This window comes from Sitophilus oryzae, unplaced genomic scaffold (assembly GCF_002938485.1).
Source record: "Sitophilus oryzae breed Bouriz unplaced genomic scaffold, Soryzae_2.0 scaffold_811_pilon_pilon, whole genome shotgun sequence".
In the NCBI taxonomy this organism is placed as follows: Eukaryota; Metazoa; Arthropoda; class Insecta; order Coleoptera; family Curculionidae; genus Sitophilus; species Sitophilus oryzae.
In genome coordinates this window covers 248,066-268,730 of record NW_022147430.1, presented here as the reverse complement: position 1 = coordinate 268,730, position 20,665 = coordinate 248,066, and the positions used below count along the sequence as shown (strand labels likewise).

The following is a 20,665-nucleotide window of genomic DNA, read 5'->3' as shown; positions in this document are numbered from 1 at the left end:
CCTCACGGTAGAGATACCGATAGTTATCGGTACAAATTTTCTGTATACCCTATTAATGACAGCTAAAATTATGACAACAACAAACACGGCGCTCATTGGCCGTAAGTACCGATAGCAGCTGTCGTAACTTACCGATACCGACGATTGTCGATGCCGTGTACAGAATAGCGCCCCAGATAGGAAAGCAAATGTTCCTGTATGGAATCATCAAGAGAAAGAGACAATTTTCATCAGGATGACGCATCCTTAAATTCTGAGAACACGGTCTTGTAGTTCGACATAATCTCCTCAGAGTAACCTTTCTCAAGCAAATCTGTTTTAATATTATTTAGTTAAGCATTAACAGATGCTTGATCATTGCATGTGATATTTGCTCGATGGCATACTTTTCTGACTATTCCTATTTTGTTTGCTTGAGGTTTAGCTAAAATAATAAGAGATCGATCTCATAATTCATATAAGTGTATACAACTTTCAAGCAAACGTTAAGGAACTAGTTCTTTAACGAATTATGAAGAAAACTATAGTATATTACATATCGAGGAGAGAAGTGTTTCATTACTGTCGATATATTGACTAAATCTCGAGACAACAATGAAAACTTTCCTCCGAGGTTTGTATACTATTTTTTATTTACAACCACATCATTAATTAAAAATTAGGGACAGTAATTTATTTTGAAAAAAAAAAAAATATGCGAAAATTTGTCGTTTTCTATTTTGGCATTTCCATATCTATAGTTTCCGGTACCAGTGGTTGTTATGACGCAAACCTTCAACAGCAAAACAAACAACTAAGTGACAGTTTTGAATATCTCGTTCGCTTTTTCGAATTTATATAACATAGAAAGCCAGAATGTTGTCGAAAAGTTCTGATAATGAAGACCACTTTAATATTGGTACTCCACCAGAACTTACAGAAGCTGCAAAAAGAGCAGAAACCAGTTTACTTCCAGAGAAAAGTAGAGGGCGATATGAAATAGCATTGAAAGTATATGAAAAATGGTGTGCCGAAAGAAATGCTAAGAATATTGCTTCGGATACAGTCTTGATGGCATATTTTAACGACATGGCAAGGCAGAAAAAGCCATCTACTCTCTGGGCTACGTACAGCATGATACGGACAATGCTAGAATTAAGGGAAAGGACTGACATATCAAAATATTACAAACTCGTCGCTTTTTAAATCGCCAGAATGTAGGTTTTAAGCCAAAGAAGTCTATCATTTTTACCTTCAACAAATAAATGTATTAAAATCTTCAATTATTATTGTTAATCTTCTTGTTTTTTTTTGTTGATGTTAGATAAGTATTTAATAAAGATATAACAAGAATATTTTGCTTAATTAAATGAGGCGAGAAATAAGAAAAACCGTGTGAGGGAAATGGGTGAGGGCAATGGAAGAGGGAAGAAATGTAGATATAATTTGACATTTTCAAATTTTTTAAAAGTCAGTAATGTCAGTATTACATATGTGGTTGTAAATAAAATAAATTATCTATTACATTTATTAAATACATGTTTTTTATTTCTTCATTATTCCTTTCTTATCTGAAGTACTTCGATATCTAAATGAACGCTTACCATTATATGGAAGTAACGAGCGATCGGGACTAAGAGCTTCTGGTAAAAGAGAAATTATATGGTAGCGCCGCAGCAGCTCAACTAGACGTGAATAACGGCTGTTGTTGTCTAACAGGTAAGTCATGCAAGTCTAGACACGTGCTCGCTCGACAACCACCTGTACTTTCCTTCTTGGGCAGCGCTAATTCATCATGCCCCGGTATTTATGGGCCGCGCTCGGCATAACGTAAACAAATGGCTCGATAAATTTCGCATTTGTGAGCGGAATATTTGCGTAAATTTCGATCCCTTAAAAATGACAATGCTTTTCCCGGATAATTTCAATATTTATGTCATCGTGGGATGGAGAATGGTATTGCGCATATTGAAATTTACTTCGATTTACATCATAGGAGAAGAGATTGGTCTCCAGTTGCTTGTGCTTCCATTTAATAAATTGTTGTCTTTTGCCTAAATTTACTACATCTCATATAGTTTTTAATGGGTTTTGTACAAAGTATATAAATCGGGTAAATATTATGTCAGGACCTGAATTAGCGAATTGTATACAGCGATATTAAGCAAAGTAAGACCAAGACCAGTCTCGCTCGACTACTTTATGTAATAGTTGCTCTTTTGGGCTAAAATACAACAAAAAATAAATCAAACAGTATATAATATCAAGCCACTGCACGTTTTTATTGGTAAATATGCCATTGTTACATTGATTAAGATGGTCATTGCTGGAAACAGTACTGAGAAAACTGTCAGCTCAGGAGCTTGGAAACACCCCCAAAAAAATCCATTCCTTCAACTCCCACTGGATGACATATCAAGAATATCAAGAATTGAACTTTAAGAAACACCTCGCTGTAGTATTGAGCACCAAAAAGAATTGGAATACCATATACCAATGCTGCCAAAATCAACCTTCCAGAACCGTTCTGCTTCGCGAGTAGGAATCGGCAAGACAAGAAATCTTGTCTTGTCTTGAAATATTTTCAAGAATTTAAAAAAAAATCTTGTATTGACCATTTCTTGAGAGTTGATTTCTTGTCTTGGTTCAAGAAATCTTGAAATTTCTTGATATCTTGACAAAAGGGGAACCCCCCGTTTAAAATTCGTTTATTAAAGGGGAACCCCCTATTTAAAAGTCGCGGTGAGATTGGTTAATGTGATGTTTATGCTTTATGCGTAAAATCGAGGGTCAGCCATCTAATTATACTACAATAGTTAAAATCATCAGATTTACATAATTTTGTTATTTATTATTATTATTATCTAACATTAAAATGAGTGATTGCGATGGTTTGTTGAGCAGCAAATCTGAGCCGTTCGTAATTGAATCTGGTTCAGAATACCTACCACCTCAGATACCTGGACGTAGAAGTTTAATTAGTGACTTTGACAGTATATAGTGACGGTGATAATACTACTACAGATAAAAACAGTCAAAACAACAATGATAAAAGCTACTCTACTTCAGTGGCGTACATAAAATGTATATTTTTTTATTTTAAAAGTTTTACGTTAATTGAAAAAGTCTTAATGTCACTGAAGTAGACCCGCTTTGCAAAGTTTTTTTTCTATTCTAATATCGTAGGCCATAACATATCCAAAAAATTATAAAAAAAAACATTTAAAAATTAAAAAATTATTAGGCATTAAAAAAGGTTTCAATTTAATTTGGCCCACAGTCTTGATCTTGTCTTGAAATTAAGACAAGATCACGAAGTTGTCAAGAAAATGACGACCCCTATTCCCGCGCGGAACCCAACTTAAAACGGAACTTAAGAATCTGGAAGACTCCATTCGTAACCTGGAATGGGAATCCTCCAGTGGTCTAAGACACTTGAAGAACACCTCAGTAGATTGAAGCTAAGGAACAACGGCGAATGCAGATTCTGTGGGAAAATGGGGAAACACCAGTACACCTCATCACTGACTGCGCCGAGTCGACAACCATTCATGCCATAAACTCTGTTATGACTGATATTGGAGACGGAGAACTAACCTCTGTAAAACCGTCTGGGATACTGGCTTTTGTCAAAGCCCTAAAACTGAATGATGAGTCAAAAGTCAAGAAAGGGAGACACAATAGATCTATAAAATCGCGGTCATTAACTTTCCCCTATATATCTTCAATATAATATCTTAAATCTTATATTATCTAAACAAGCTGATACCGGCGACGTTGTTGACGTTTTCCGTTTACCTCTGGTTGGTATATTTCACGTATTCCCTTTGTTACGTACCTTAAGATTTGTCTATTTCTTTGAATAAGAAGACTAAGGAAGGAGCATAATGCTATCCATGTATTCATGCAGGATGGGCGGAAAAGGACTCTAGGATGGGGAGCCTTGACATTTCTGTTTGACGATTCATTTGACACATTTGAATTTGATTTGAAATTTTGTGGATTTGTCAGTCTTTACGGAGCTTATTTTATGTTATTTATTATTTATTCTACTACTGATAGTTGTATAAAGGTAGTAAATCTAGATGGAAATTGTGGCAAAACTTAAAATCAACAGTGACACTATCGCGATTTATCGAAAAAGACTCTAAAATAGTTGGTTGTGTAGCGTGCGGTAGATCTCGGCAAAAATCGAGTGAAATAATGGAACAACTTTTCGCTAGTAAGTGACTATATAATATACATACGTGTAGTAAACCGATCATTTATGAAATTCACTTAAATTAACTAATTATATATTTTTTCTTTCATTTTTGCTTTTATTTACTACTTGTCAAAGATTAGATGTCAAAGAATTTAGATACGTCAATTTGACTTACCTGCTTCAGTAGCGTATCGGATGTTTGTGTTAATAAATAATTATTAAAACTTATCTATTTTTTTTAATAATATGTTTTATAACAATTTTAATAACTACAAACATTTATTCACAACGTAAAATAAAAAAAAATATTGAGTCTATCCCACGTCCACCCTACATCATAGTTTTACATTTTTTAAATGAAATTAGAACGGCACTGATAAACCGGAATTTAAGTCGGCCATATTTGAGTCCCATCGCGGTGGACCTAAGATTTTTGATATGCTCCTTTATCAGTCTTCTTATTCAAAGGTCTATTTATATTATTTGCCTGAAATTTAATTATAATATTTTATGTCCACCAAAAGCTACCGACAAAAATCCGCATCTACCTATTATGCGATCCAAAGTTCTAATCCTAATGCAATCTCTGAACCTCGATCCATATCTCTCCCGGGAAACGAAGGTACTCAGCATTTAAAAGGGTATTTTTACTAAGCTCCGTGCCAGCGAGTATATCGTTTTCGAAAATTATTTCGCCATATATCGTAAAAGAGTCTTACGACCTACGTCATACGTTGTGCTCGTAAAACGAAATTTCCAGACGAATCTCGACAGATATTTCGTTAGAGAGAGAGATTTTGCAAATCGGGGCAGGTCATCTAATTTTAAAATCGGTCGATAAAGCCACTTTGTTTATAAGGCGGATCGGGGTGACACATCTTCTTGACGTTTATATCTGTCTTTATCGGAGGATATTTTGTTAGTGTGACGGCGTTACGTGGGAGTTCGTTTAAAAAGGAACGATTATTGGCAGGTTTATGTTTAAATTTAAGTGTTTTGTCTGTTTCTGAGGGTGACATTCAGGTAGTGTTTGTAATTATTTGTTTTCTCTCGACAAAATAATACACACACCGGAAAAATCTAGGGATATGATTTTATTAAAGTTAAAAATAAATGTTTTGAATAAACAACCACATATTTGTAGGCCGATTCTTTCTATACTTCGATTGAAACGAAGTAGTCACACTAGTTATTTCTAAATTTGGGATATTTGCAGAAGTGTTTGTGCATTTTTTGTCAAATGTATAAAAAGCACCTAGAATCAATTGTTCAAATTTAACCTGTACTGGCTATGTTTTTATGATAACTGGCCAGAATTCATTCAAATAACTCTGTTTAGTATTAAACAACGTTATGGAGCGTAGACATCTTAACAAAGACGAAATGCTAAGAGCCATGGGTATGCTCGAAGCTGGAATGCGCCAAATCGACGTAGCTAGAGTATTAAATACAACGCAAAGTGTAATATCGCGATTAAGTGCACGCTACCGTGAAAGTGGTGATGTTGCTGAAAGGTACACAGGGCGACATCGCATTACTACCCCTCAGCAAGATCATTTTTACATTAAATGCTCGACGCCGACCGACTCTTACAGCACCAGAGCTTAGTTTAATTCTCCAGGAAACACATAATGTAACCGTTAGTCCTGACACTGTTCGCAATAGATTAAGAGAGGTCAACTTAAGAAGCAGACGCCTCTGGAGAGCTCAACCCTTAACTAGAGGAAATCGAGAGGTACGATATTTGTGGGCTCAAGATCATGTTCAGTGGTCGAATGAACAATGGGCCGCCAATGTTCTCTTCACGGATGAGTCACGCTTTGTAAATCATCCGGATTCGAGAAGGCTTAGGGTATGGAGAGAACCGGGAAATCTTATTCGGTTGGATCATGTTCAGGAAGTGCACCCTTATCAATGTGGAACAGTTATGATCTGGGGAGGAGTCCAGTTATGCCGAAAACCCGATCTCGTTTTTCTTGAAAGGTTTCTAACAGGAATCACATATCGTGATTGAATTCTTGAGCCTGTCGTGTTAATATATGCCAATGATTTTGGGAGAAACCTCATTCTCATGCATGACAATGCACGGCCTCATACAGCCAGAGTGGTAAGTGAGTTTATCAATGCTCATCAATTAAACATCTTACCCTGGCCGGCACAATCTCCTGACCTCAACCCCATCGAGCACGTATGGGACGCGGTCCAAAGAAGAATTTTGAGAATGGGTATGCCTCGTGAAACTCGTAGGGATCTGGTTCGGGCCGTGAATGCAGCGTGGCAGGATGTAACTCAAGAAGAGATCGACAACCTGATCAGGAGTCAGAAGCATGGAGAGATGATGTAAGGCTGTAATGAACAGTAGAGGAGGCTATACACTTTATTAAGTAAAAATGGTTTTATCTTTTTTTTTAATTCACAGTTTAGAATAAAAAAAAATGTGTGTATTTTTTTGAGTTCAATAAAAATCAAGGTAAATTTGAAAAATTCGGTAAATTTCGCATTTTTATTTCCAATACGTCCTGTAAACTATTTGTTTATTTTAATTTTATCATATCAGAAATGCAAATAATAAAATTACTGACGATGGCTGGATAAAATTGTAATATCCCTAGACTTTTCCGGTGTGTGTAGATGCCATAAAATCAAGAAAAAATATACGTTTATTGTAGTGTATCTAACTTATGTTCTCTATCAAAGTTTTATTCGGAGTAAAAATTTCATATCAGGGAAAATATTCCATAGTTGGCTACTTTGGTTACCTACTTGATTTGCTCTATTATTTTTAAACTTAATAAAACAATATACTATTTTTTTCAACCCTGGGAGCACCTGCAGTAGGTAGCGGAATACACTAGTGCAAATTGGTAAATTGGTAGTGTTTTGTCTATTTTTGGTGTATCTTCATTAGCCTGAAGAGCAACAAGTTATATAATTGTAGGAGTTCTCATCCATTTTAAGATTAAACACATTAACAGCAGTGTCACTGGAAATTGTATTAGCCACCTTAAGTGAGACAATATGATCTCATCCTCCAAAGATATTCTAAAGAAGACATAAACGCACCATAAAAAATTTTCTGAATCAAAATTCCATTGTTATCATCATCGTCATCACCAAAGAAACCTGAATGACTCTACACCGCATCTGATCAATAGATCTAATTACTCCAACGAGTCACCACAATAGAATTTGGTGGCCAGCAAACGCCTTGACTCCTAGGTGGCAAACGAATTAACACCCGAGATGCCGCATCGCTTAATAACAGAGAGCGCATCTCCTCTCACCCCACCCTCTGCGCGTCCTCACCTGTGGAGCGAACACAGAGAGACGAAAAAAAGAAACAACATTTTTCCTTTTAACGTGTTTCGAAAAAGATGAATCATCGCCGCCGGTCGGTTCAAAAACGGGCCCCGAAGAATGGGCCGGTGTTGCCAGGTTTAGCAGGTGAAAAATCGTTTTAATACCTTTTTGCGATAGGTTATTATTCAAATATTACTTCTAAGGTATCTCCCACGCCATAGCATTAATCCTAAGGATTAAAAAACCGTAAATTAGCTATAAATTTGATAGTACGAACTCGTAAGAATCAATTCTTACGAATTCGTACATTAGTGTGGTTGTACGAATTTGTTTCCAAATACAGAATTGACAATTTACAGTCGTGATTCGTGATAGAATATGGATGCTGCCAATATATTTTTATTCAGGTGTCTTGAATATTGGATCACTGAGGATTTGAATCAGGAGGTAGAGGTTAAAGCCAGTAACACATTCCTCAAAATCAACCAGAAGAAGAAGAAGGAGGAGGAGGATTTTGTAGCAGCTGCTAAGCCATTTAGCGACATTAGACACATTAAAGTTAAATTAAACTATATTAATGAACCCAAACCAGATGCCCTAACGAATTGGAACAAAGACTGTATAATTTTTTTAGAATTTAGAATGAGTGGGAGGGGTGGTTAATCACTGCAACCTTACAGATCTATTGTGTCCCCCTTTCTTGAGTTATAACTCATCATACCGTCCCAGGGCTTTGACAAAAACCAGTATCTGGGACGGTTTTATAGAGGGTAGTTCTCTATCTCCAATATCAGTCGTACCAAAGTTCATGGCACCAGTGGTTGTCGTCTCGGCGCACTCAGTGATGAAGTGTACTGGTGTTTCCCCATTTTCCCCACAGAATCTGCTGAACAAAGGCTGTAGATTATTAACATCAAGTAAGGAAGCCAGATCACCATTCAGACAAAGCGATTGTCTTAAGTTAATGAAGGAGGGACATTCTATTAGGAGATGGTGACTGTTGCTTGCTACAACAAGAGCAGATAGGCAGGGTCACCTTTTAAAAGAAAAGAATGCGAGAAATGGCCCAATCTGAGCCTATTTCAAATGACTTTTTCATTTCTGGATAATGCCGAACTACAGGAGCTTGGAAGAATTGAGGTTTACATTTCAAAATTAATCAATCTTGTGTAATAAAGATCTGACATTGAAAACCCGAGATTGTATGGCCAAGTGCTATACTTATTCTGTGTGCTCTTATTAATTAATGGAATCCTGTACCCTAAAAGTGAATACAGTGTGAAAAATCAAAGCCTTTAAAATCTTCCTCATATTTCGTCGGATGCTAAAGATACCTTGGACAGAGCAAATAAATAGCAAATGAATCCGAAAGAGACAGAGCTTCTAAGTATGATTAAGAAAAGGAAATCGGCAGACTTTGGATATATTCTCAAGAACTACAAATACCACTTACTACACCTTGTCAGCAAAGGTTAAATTGAAGGGAAGTAAGGTTCAAGCCGAAGACAGATGTCGTGGATGAAAAACATATGAGATTGGCCAGGAATGACTGTAGTTAATACGTTGCCAATCTTCATGATCATAAACATGATTATTTTTTAATAAATACATTGATAAATAAGTGGAATTTCTGAGGGCGGGAGGAGTTTTGATCAACATGAAACATGACTATAATAAGAATGGTTCAAATTTGCAAATATGAAAGCTAAAAATGTGTTTTCTTTGAAATTTTGACAAACCAGCATTGCAAAACTGATCCATATCTTTTTTAATATCTCCTTTTCTGTTTTCTTGAAATGCAATAATGATACGACGGGAAGCTTCAAGAAGTATACTAGTTATTTTTACTGGTCCTGTATGCCGACATATGTTACAGTTAGAGAAAAATATTCAACAACTATAGAATATTCCTAACTTTTAAATCCTGTTAATATGTCTTTACTGGGCTCTAATAGTCTTACTTCATAGACTATTTGCTTTATAGACTATGAAAAGGCGTTCGATAACGTTAAACAAACCTCCTTATATCATACCTCAGAGACTTGGGACTTGATGGAAAAGATATAAGGCTCATCAGTAATTTGTATTGGAACCAAAAAGCTGAAATTCGTATACATAGCGTGGGAGTAACTGAAGATTTTGAAATAAAAAAGGGGGTTAGGCAAGGGTGTATTCTGTCTCCAATGTGGTTCAATTTATATGTGGAAAGAGCATTCACTGAGTCAATCTCAGATAGTCCCATTGGTTTGAAAATAAATGGCATTCCAATTAATAATATCCGATATGCGGATGACACAGTGATATTGGCAGACAATGCAAATGATCTCCAAACCCTTCTAAATAAGGTTAACAATGAAAGTCAAAGACTGGGTTTAAACATAAATACTACAAAAACTAAATTTATGGCTGTTAGCAGAAACAATATTCCGAATACCAGAATTTACTTAAATGGAGAGGTCATCAAGCAGGTCACAGAATTTAAATATTTGGGATGCATGGTTAACGAAACGTGGGATCCAGATCAGGAGATCAAATGCAGGATCGAACAAGCAAGATCTACTTTTCTGAGACTGCGAAGATTTCTCACAGATAGGAACTTGAACTTCGGCTTTAGATACAGAATGGTGAAGTGTCTGGTCCGTTTTGTTATATGGTGTGGAAGCATGGACACTGAAGGTAGCAACAATAAACCGAATTGAAGCCTTCGAAATGTGGACCCTACACGAATGCTAAGAGTGCCCTGGGTCGACCGTGTGAGGAATGAAGACATTCTCAGAAGAGCTGGTCTGGAACAACGTGAACTCTTCGAAATCATCAAGAAGAGGAAAATAGCCTATTTGGGACACATACTACGTGGAGAACGCTATCACTTTCAGCGTCTGATTCTCCAGGGTAAAATAGAGGGGGGCAAAAGGGGAATAGGCCGAAGGAAGCTATCCTGGCTGAGAAATATTCGTCATTGGACAGGCATACAGGACTTCCAAGCACTCCAAGTCGCTGCAGTTAATAGAACAATTTGATGAGGAAGAAAAAGATGAACGCCTACGCAGGAATCTGCACGGCACCTTAAGAAGAATATTCTACTGAAAGCTAGTTGTTATACCCTCCGAAATGTGTTTTAATCTAGAAAGATATTTATTAACGACGATTATCTAAAGTTTCTCTAGTCACTTAGGTATACTGTGATACCTTGGTGTACTTTTCGATTGCTATTATTATCAAAGAAATCAAAATATTTTTCAACCTATTAGTTTAACTATATAAAAAAATTGTGTGTGTACTATGTATATGTAATAATATTCTTACTAACAGCTATTATTAAACTGGAGGATTTGAAGGACATGTTTGAAAAAGTGACATATTATAGTGCTGTTTTAATATAAATATTATTTTCAATTTATTTCTGTAATCTGTACATTTTCTGTGTCCTCAATAGCTTGCAAATTTTGTGGAATACCACCCAAAATACACACTTTTATGCAAATGCCTAATTAAGTTAACGCTTAAATTTATTTAAGAAGAGAAAAAAATTTGAACCTAATTTCGTATTTATAGTAGTTTACAGTAATTTGGTTAAATTATACGAATATTCTCGTTGATTATTGGTTTGAAGTAAATATGATGATGAAAAATGTCCTCCAATGAAAATGCGAGTTGCTTAACTCTTTTAATTCGGAGCTAGCAAATGAGCTAAATGCTTTACCTAGACCGTTATTCAGAAGCTACAAACTTACCGATGAAAATATGCATGAACATTTACTTCCTAGCACACAACCACGAATATTGGTACCCAGATACAGTATCAAGTGTATTATAATGCTTTTCTTAGCTTAAAATCAAATGTTTGGGCATGGGCAAGGTCATGTCGTGTCAAGGCCGTGATATGTCACGGCCTTGAATTTTTATTCCCATCGTGCGTAAAGAAGTTTCACTTCAAAAAAATCGTAGAATCAGTAGATGAACCCGAACCCTCGGCAACGCCGGATCGGATTCTGGAACCTGTACCCACACGTCGGCCGATCGGCCACACACACCCTTTCGGCAAGCGCGAGAAAGAGCGAGAGACACACACACACAGCCAGATCAAGAGAACCCATCTCGTTGTTATGCAGGTACGCATTCTTTCCCAAGCCCGCGGAGCAGGAGAGAACCCCGCCTGGGTAATGACCCAACAACCGAACGATGGCGAGGCGGAGATGCGGGACAGAGATGAAGGGAAGACGACCCGAGAGAAAAGAACGGGTCAGCCTTGTAGAACGTTATTTACTATGTCAATTAGTGATGAATGAAAATGGGAGGCTGTGGCGGTGGTCATAACTACTGTACGATGGGCGAGAGGCATATCATTACCTTAAATAAAAACAAATAGTTTTTAAGTAAAAGATATCCCATCAAAAAATGCCAAGTCTTGCGATGCAGTTCTTCCTCTACAAAAAATCTCATGTAAAACCAAGGCTATTGGTTGAGCAAAACTGCGTTTGCGATTTTTAAATCGCAGCGACTGTAACCTGCGATTGCGATTTTAATATTTACCAAACCAAATTATTCGTAAAAAAATGCTTCTTCTAAATATGCCAATGAGCCACCCTCGTTCTATTTGAAAAAATTGAGAAATGATTATAAATACCATTTGGGCATCTTTTAACTGGCCAGGACAAGACGCGAAAAACAATAGACGATCAAATCTATTTTTCCAATGCATCTTGATTAAAATTAGTGTTTTTAACACAGCCATGACATTCCAGATTGAAATTTAAAATACGATTTCTTTAAGCGAAAATGTCAAAAGTTGCCATATCATATGCCATTCTATTTGGAGTGTCATTTTCTATCGAATAAAGTAAAAAAAAATACCGAGGGTGTCATTTAAAGATAAAAAGTTGCAGTCATTTTCGGTGAAACAGGAAGTGACTAAAAACAATTGAAAATTGAATACCTCAATCAATCCTAATTTATATCATATACTAACATACCAAATCTCGATTTTTTATCAAAAAAAAAGTTATAGGGTTGAACTACTCTTGAGAAACACCCGACATAATATTATGATTGTGGCCCTAGAAAAATAATACCTTCTCTATAAATCAATTCAATTCGCAGTTTACCATAAAATGCTTGCAATAGACCACAAAATTACATTCGCAACTATATCGCAAACAACAAAAAAAAATTCAAACTCGCAATTAGAAATCACGGTCCCAGTTTACAAAATCACAAACGCAGCAAAATCGCAAGTCACAGCTATAGTAATGCTGGTTGCCTAAATTGAAACTCGCAAATAGAAGAAATCGCAACTTCCTATGAGAGCTAATCGCAGGCTGCGATTGCGATTTTAAAATCGTTGCGATTGAATCGCAGTCTACAATTTCTTGCTCATCTCTATTAGTTAGTGTCTAGGGAAGAACATATTCAACAACTTATGTGTATAATACAATCCTAGATGCAACATACAAAAAAAAACATTACTTTTAATACATTTAAAGTATATGCCAATTTTATAATATAAAATCAAACTTTTTAAAAGAATCATAATTTACAGGACATTTTTTTGTTCTACATTTTTTCTTTTTTTCGGTAAACAAATAAATGACTCATTTATTAAAAGCACAAACCATTCTAACCTTGGATGACCCGCCATAATAAAAAATTCTCAGACTGTCCAATTACGACTTTTTGACTTCATAAATTTGGAAGTAATAAATTATTTTATTAGTTTTAAGGCATTTCTCGTCATGAGCTAAGTTTCTAAAAATATAGCATGCAGTTATGGTGAGATGGAAATATCTGAATATAAGGTATATGTTTTTTTATAGCAGACTTCTTTGTGCTTTCGTACTAATGGTGGAAAAATTCACCAGGGCGGAGAGAGGCGAAACAGTAAAACGGTGGTAAAACACTCGCCAAAATTTACGATAAACCTGATAAGCAAAAAGAGGAAATCCGTCAAAATTATAACGGGTCTACTAACAGGGCGTTGCAAGCTCAATAGGCATCTAAAGCATATGTGATTGACAGACAAATCCATGTGCAGATTTTGTCAATGGCAAAGAGAAACAGTACAACGCATTTTATGTCCATAAGATACACTGGCAAAAGTGCCTTTATTTGTATTAGGCAATGATCAGCCTTTGAAAAAGATCTACATAGAGATTCGGTCTCGAAGTTATAATCTTAAAAAAGAATGTAAAAAGCACCACCGTCGAAACAATTTTTGAAACCTCTCCGAAATGTCAAGAATTTACCCGAGAGTGTAAATGTTATGCGTGGTTATGCGGTTGATGGTCTTTCTTACTTTCTTAAAAATATTTGTACTCAAAACTTTTTAAAATAAAACAAGTGATTTCTTTTTCTTTCAAAACAACCTTTTCATTTCAAACAGGGGCGGATACAGGAATTTATTTTAGGGGGGGGCCCAAAATGAAAAGCAATGTAGAATATGCTTTTTAGCGCGCCATTTTTAACCCAAAAGCCTAATATTTTACACATTTCAAAGACTTTAGGCGGGGGCCCGGGCCCCATGGGCCCTCCCCCTGTATCCGCCACTGATTTCAAAACATAAGCTGCCAGTAATTAAACCTACCGTATGCTCCCGGATTGTCTTTACAAGAGGAAAAACGTTTTTATTATTAGCTTTTTGAGAAAGATGTATTCTCCATAAAAAATTTTGCTTGCTTTGAAATGGCTAATCCCGTTTATTCCTTTTCAAATTTCAATATCGTTTTAGAGAAAATTATAAGAAACATGAAAATCATAGACAAACAAATAAAAAGAGACTGACAAATCCCATGATAAAGAGTGGGACCACGTTCCCGTAGCGCAACTCAGAATAACAATTTTGAAACCAATTAGCAGGACCATGGCAGGACATATGTCTTTATTGCTATCTTTCTTTATTATGTGTGCTTTATATGAAAAAGAAAGAGACAGGTATAAAACGTATCGTAAGACATTATCGCACATTCTGGCTGGGGGGAAATTTAAATTAGCCATTATTAGTAGTATTCTTTCATTCTGAAACTGAAAATTTTCACTTAAACTGATTTATTCCCTATACCACGTAAAGGGAACCTGGTGTAGGGAATAAAACAATTTAAGTGAAAATTTGCAGTTTCTTTCAGAACGAAAGAATACTACTATTATAAGGGAAATTATAAAAAAAAGCAAAAATTCTACTGTTTTATAAACATATTTACTTATACATAAAAATAAATAAACTCTATATAATATAATAACAAAAAATAACAGTGTTTATTCCACCCACCTACCAATTTTAAATACAGAAGAACTGACTGTTGCAGGAAACGATCGGCCAATTTTTTTAAAGGGCATTAAAAATCTCATTTTCGAAAAAACTGCCTAATTGCAATAACAAAGTGAATATCCAAGCAAAGAAGACTTTACGAGAATCATGATCCTGAACCATTTTCAAGTCCAGTTTTAATCCTAAAACAAAAGTAAAATAGGTATATTAATAAAGTTTCTGGTTACTATAAACCAGCTATAAACTCTACCCAAAAAATGAAAAAAATTAATTGTATTAATTTGTTATGTTAAGAGAGGTTCGAAATATTTTTGACACTACTACTTCTACTTTTTTCTTAATAAGATGATAAATATAACTACTTACTTTTATTTTACCGGGTGTCTTTAACATATCTATCAGAGAAAGAGGGTACCAATACATATAAAAAAATAGATGATACTGGCTCCTGCAGCAAATAAAATAACAAATAGTAAAACCTAAAATTATAAGTAACAAAATATAAATACCTATCTGGAACAAAAGAATTTGTTCCCTATCCATATTCATAAGTCAATAAAATGGAGAGTTTAGAAAAAAAGGTAAATCACCAAAAAAAAATTAACAAATATGACGAATTGTCATGATGTTGTCATCTTGGTTGTCATGATAACGAAAACGAAAAGCGATTGTTCTAATTTCTATATAGAAATTACGTTTTATATGGCTGCTTCTTTCTCTCTTGTTATATTAGAATGAGATAGTGGGCCCAATAGATGCAATGCGCAGATCAACATAGAACGAAATTTTGCGTTCTGAGTTGCGCTACGGGAACGTTGTCCAGTGCCTTCTATTAAAAGATCAGCCTACGGGCGGACTTTTGTTTACTTCATCAGCTGTACATACTTAGATATTGGGTTAGATTCCGTTTCATATTTTGTCGGTTGATTTTTGGTTTTAACTCTTTGATTTTTGGTATTATTTATTATTGTAGTGCAAAAAACTAATTATTTTGGTGTTGAAGTGACATAAACTACTACCAGATATATGGTCACTCTCGGTTTCGCATAAAAAAATAGAAATTTTAAAAATTACACGTTGTGTAAGTGATTTAACCTAAAAGTACCCATACATTTTTTACTTATCGTGATTTTTGTGTGTGTGTCTTTTAAGACTCTAACAATTCATCAATAAAGCTTAAGTGGAGTGTGTTTTTGGTGCTATGCCTCATCTTTGTTGTGTTCCTGGTGGAAAGGATAGTTACTAAGGATAGTTATTATACTAGGCAGCCTAAAGTGTCCGGAAGAGCAAGAAAAGTGGGTACGAGTTATAAATCAAGAGAATTTTATTGAAAATATCTTTAATAAATTTAAAAATAATATTCTCCCATGATGGTATTAATGAAAACTGGACAATTATGTTTATTTTATTCATATTGTGGAATCTCCACTCCAAGTGTTGCTGGTTCAGCTTCGATAGATTCAAACACGTAAGTAGGTATTATGATCTAGGGAAAATAAAAGAATATGTGGTATTAGAGATCATGAAAAAGATTATTATTTTGAGTTCAAATTTTAAAAAGATTTTTGTAAAGACAAGACTGATACAGTTTAAAAGAAGAATGTGTTTTTGTTTGATAATATATAATGTATGTTAAGCATAACATATATTTGTTCAGTAATTTTTAATGAATAGTATTGATTATTTATAATACCAAATTAATATCAAATATTTAAGTGATGGCTGAATACAATATGAATAAAATAACAATAAAATTGGTATATTTGCATAATACAAAATTAAGTTTTAAGAATAAAGGTGTTACTAAAAATACTAAGAAATTCATATTTCTTTGTTTTAATTGGTCTAATGTTATTTACATTTTACGTAAGAATTATACCGTATCATCGAAAAAAAATCGGCGTCTAGTTGGCTTGGAAATGAACATCGATGACATTCCCTAAATAACTGTACACATAAAATAATTAACTAGAATTTTACAATCTTGGAAAATTTGATATTCTTGAACCTTGATTCTAAATATTCTAAATTTTTGATTTTTTTGGAATTTAGGTTGGGGAAAAACGCTGATTGATTTTTCATTTGGTTTTTCATTATTTTTATTTGGTTTAAAAAAAAACGGTTCGGCTAACATTATAGCCTCCATCAGTGTTGTGTCATATGAAAAAAATAGTGTCGAATATAATCCAAAAATTGCATATAAAATATTCACACCACGCACATAATGTTTACTGCGTACTCCATAGTCAATGTAGATAATTTTAGTGTTAAGAATAATAATTTTAAAAAATATGTGGTCATCTTTTGATAAGTTTATATTAGTTTATTAATTGCAGTAAACATTATGAGGTGTGAATTATATTGTATATGTAATTTTTTGGATTATATTTGACACGATTTTTCTCATATGACACAACACTGTGAAGGCTATTGTTAGCCGAAACGTTTTTTTTAAACCAAATAAAAATAATGAAAACAAATGAAAAACTTAATCAGCGTTTTTCCCGAACCTAAAATCCCAAGAAAATCAAAAATTTTAGAATAATTTAACATATAAAATGCCAGCGATCTTCATTTCATAGCCATCGCTGACGCCTTTTTTTAGATAATATTGTATTATTTGTAAATATAATTTTTCGAACATTGATACTTGCAAAATATACATATAAATTTTGTGAATGCAAATAATAATACATCACTATTAGTAGATATTAAATGTTTTTGTTAAATTAGATCGATTTTCAAACCCCAAAATTTAAAATATATTTACATTTTACCCATTATCTTATGTACCTATACATTATTTGTACATTGTAAAACATTTGCTGCATTTGTATGGTTCATAGTTTATTTGCCAAAGTATTTATTACTATAAATAGGTATATATGTTGTAGTTATTAACTGTATATTATGTATATTTCATTTAAACTATATCATTTTTAAAATACAAACCAAAAATCTGAGGAATAATTATGTTTTCCATGTATTCTACAATATATTTATTAATCCGTTATATCTAACTAGCGTGACGTCATAAATCTCGCCCGCAGGCTGATCTTTTAATAGAAGGCACTGCGTTGTCCCTCTCTTTGCCATTTAATTTGCCAGTCTCTTTCACAGAATATACTAACGAAAAAGAAGCCCAAGTTCCTTGTAATAAATCGGTTCCATTTTCGTAACGCCATCTCTCGACAAAGCTGACATTTACAGGTTAGCCAAAAGGGTGCGGGGCCGGGGGGAATTGTAAAATACACTTTTTTATTTTAATTATTTTTATTCGCTATTTGCAATTTAATTTTTAAAACATATTATGTGAAACAATCACATAATATGTCTTAAAAATAAAATTACAAACAGAAACAAAAGGAATTAAGTAATCTGAAAATTTACAAAGTTTATTGATAAAAAAGTTAGGCTATGCAAATTGATATATCAAGTATAACCTCTTTGGTATAACATTGTTTTGGTTTGGTTTGGTTTGATTTGGAAAGATTTTTTTTGGAAACATTAACAAATCATAACATATCAGATCATAGAACTAAAAAAAGTACTATTACATAAAAACAGGTGATACAATACTTCAAAATAAATTTTAACATAATATCAAAACCGAAAAATCAAACTGCAAACACAACCACACTTATCACAACAGAAATTAACACACACTTCCGCGGCAAATGTCCAAGAAAGACTGATCATTCTGATTGGTCGTGGTCCGGTCGTAGCTCACGTCGTATTGTCGGTAAGCAAAATCCCTGTCCAAAAATCTTGACGATCAGCGCCATCACCCGTCATAATTGGGAAACTTTTGCTGGGACCATTTTGAAAATTTCACTTACAGGTCTCTTTTTATTTGTTTGTCTATGATGAAAATGTGGTTGAAAGGCCTAAAACTCAAAACGCGTTTCTATGGTAATATAATTACGTTTCCATTATTTGATAGATTATTATTGATAGAATTTTAATTAACGTCATATTTTTTGCTATTTTAAAATGTTAAAGAAGCACAAAGCTTATTTAGTTCAATGTTACCGAAAGGATGATAATGGTTATCGGAAAATTTTATACTTTAACAACAGCAAAAAATATGAAGTTAATCAAAATTAATAATAACCCTTTAATAACCATCTATGAAAAAATGAAATAGAAATTATGTTACCATAGAAACACCTTTTAAGTTTTAGGACTTTCTTCTTTTGATTTTAGGAAAAAATACAACCAAATTTTCATATTTTTTAAATTTTCTCTAAAACGGTATGGAGATTTGGAAAAGTATAAACGAGAATAACCTAAAAAAAGTTTTCCTCTTGTAAAGACAATCCGGGGACATACTGTAGACAAGCTAAACAAACATGCATCGGTTTCACAAATAGTGCTTGTACATAAATATTTCTTTTTTGTACGAACGAATGGGAGTAGCAAATGACATGTTGTCAAATTAACAATTTTATTAAGCATTTTAGCGATAAACAAATATCTTTAATATTTTGAGTTTGGTGTGTAAAAAAGAGGACATTATCAATACGTGAGAGAAAAGAGGACATTACGATTAAAAAGAGGACTGTCCTCTGGAATAGAGGACGGTTGGCAACCCTAACTATAATATAAAGAAAAATAGGAATGACAAAATTATACTCTATAGATTAAAATTTTTAAAAGTTACGTTCAAGGCCTGAAAATTGTCTGTTTGCTGTCAACCCGATACACTCACAGTCACGCAGAAAAACGAGAATTTAAATACTCGTTTATGGCGGTCATAAAATAACAGTTATCTTTAATAGTGACTACACAAGGCACATCTATTTTTTCAACATCGATGCAATAAACAACAAACTGCAAAATATCAGATAAAGTCCTGAAAGGTCATTAATTCCTATAAAAATTAAATGTTTAAATAAAAACCTCCGTTAATAATATTTTTTGTTTAGGTAGATGTTTAATGAAGTGACATCCCGTTTTATCTTTATAGAAATCAGTCTTTAGAAGAAAAAAATTGATGGAATTGATTTGAAAAAAAATTGACCATCGCAAAGTGAAGAATAAACGAGATATGCAAATTTTTTGGGACTCCGCATATGCAAATGTCGTAAACATACCTGTTTTTTTTTGTTGGACGTTATCTGATCCGCGTTTGGGACGGAAAAAATGTGAAATATTTGGAAAATAGTTTGCCTAATAATACAAGGTGTCCCGAAAAGTGTAAAGCAAATTTTAAAATCATGCTTTATACAGGGTCCGGCTACATTGTATCAGACATCATAGATCATAATAGGTTTATCATTAATAGGATACAAAAGGCCTAAAATGTATACATATACAATATACAGGGTGTACCTGGCTGAGCGTGCATTAGAACTTTCTAGAGAACTACAATATCTAGATCGGAGATTTTTTGCATATCTCTCTTCACAACGAGATCTATCGATTAAAAATATTTTCAATATGGCGGCACTTCCGAAAGTACCGGAATTTGACAGCAACTTTCTTATTTTAAATAGGTACCTGTAATCGGGAGATTAATATATTTAACAGCAATTGATATTTTTAAAATATAATTCTCACTAGCTTGACAATGTCTTCTCTCGGCCGAAATCAACAATCTCTGACATTCAACTGTTTCCAAAGCCTACTACTCCGCTACTCGCAAACATCAGCGGACACGGGGTGCAGGCACGGCGTGAAAATGACTGCCTATCATAAGGATCATAGGCGTCGATAACATTCGGCCATTCCTGACTTATGAGTGTCCTCACTCCTCTGAATCACACTAAAAGGACAAAAATAATCAGAACCCTTTAAATTGCATTTTTAAAAGCTGAAATAAAAATATTTATTAGCTTGTTTCCTGCTGATACTGGACAATTGATACAAAACCAATTGACAAAACCTTATCAGCTAATTGCTACCATTCTTACATCACA

General features: G+C 34.1%; 1 protein-coding gene across 1 annotated transcript in view; it reads right to left on the bottom strand.

Moving 5' to 3' along the window:
* LOC115889238 (division abnormally delayed protein-like) overlaps nt 1–20,665 on the bottom strand; it is a 186,662-nt gene that overhangs the window by 26,277 nt on the left and 139,720 nt on the right.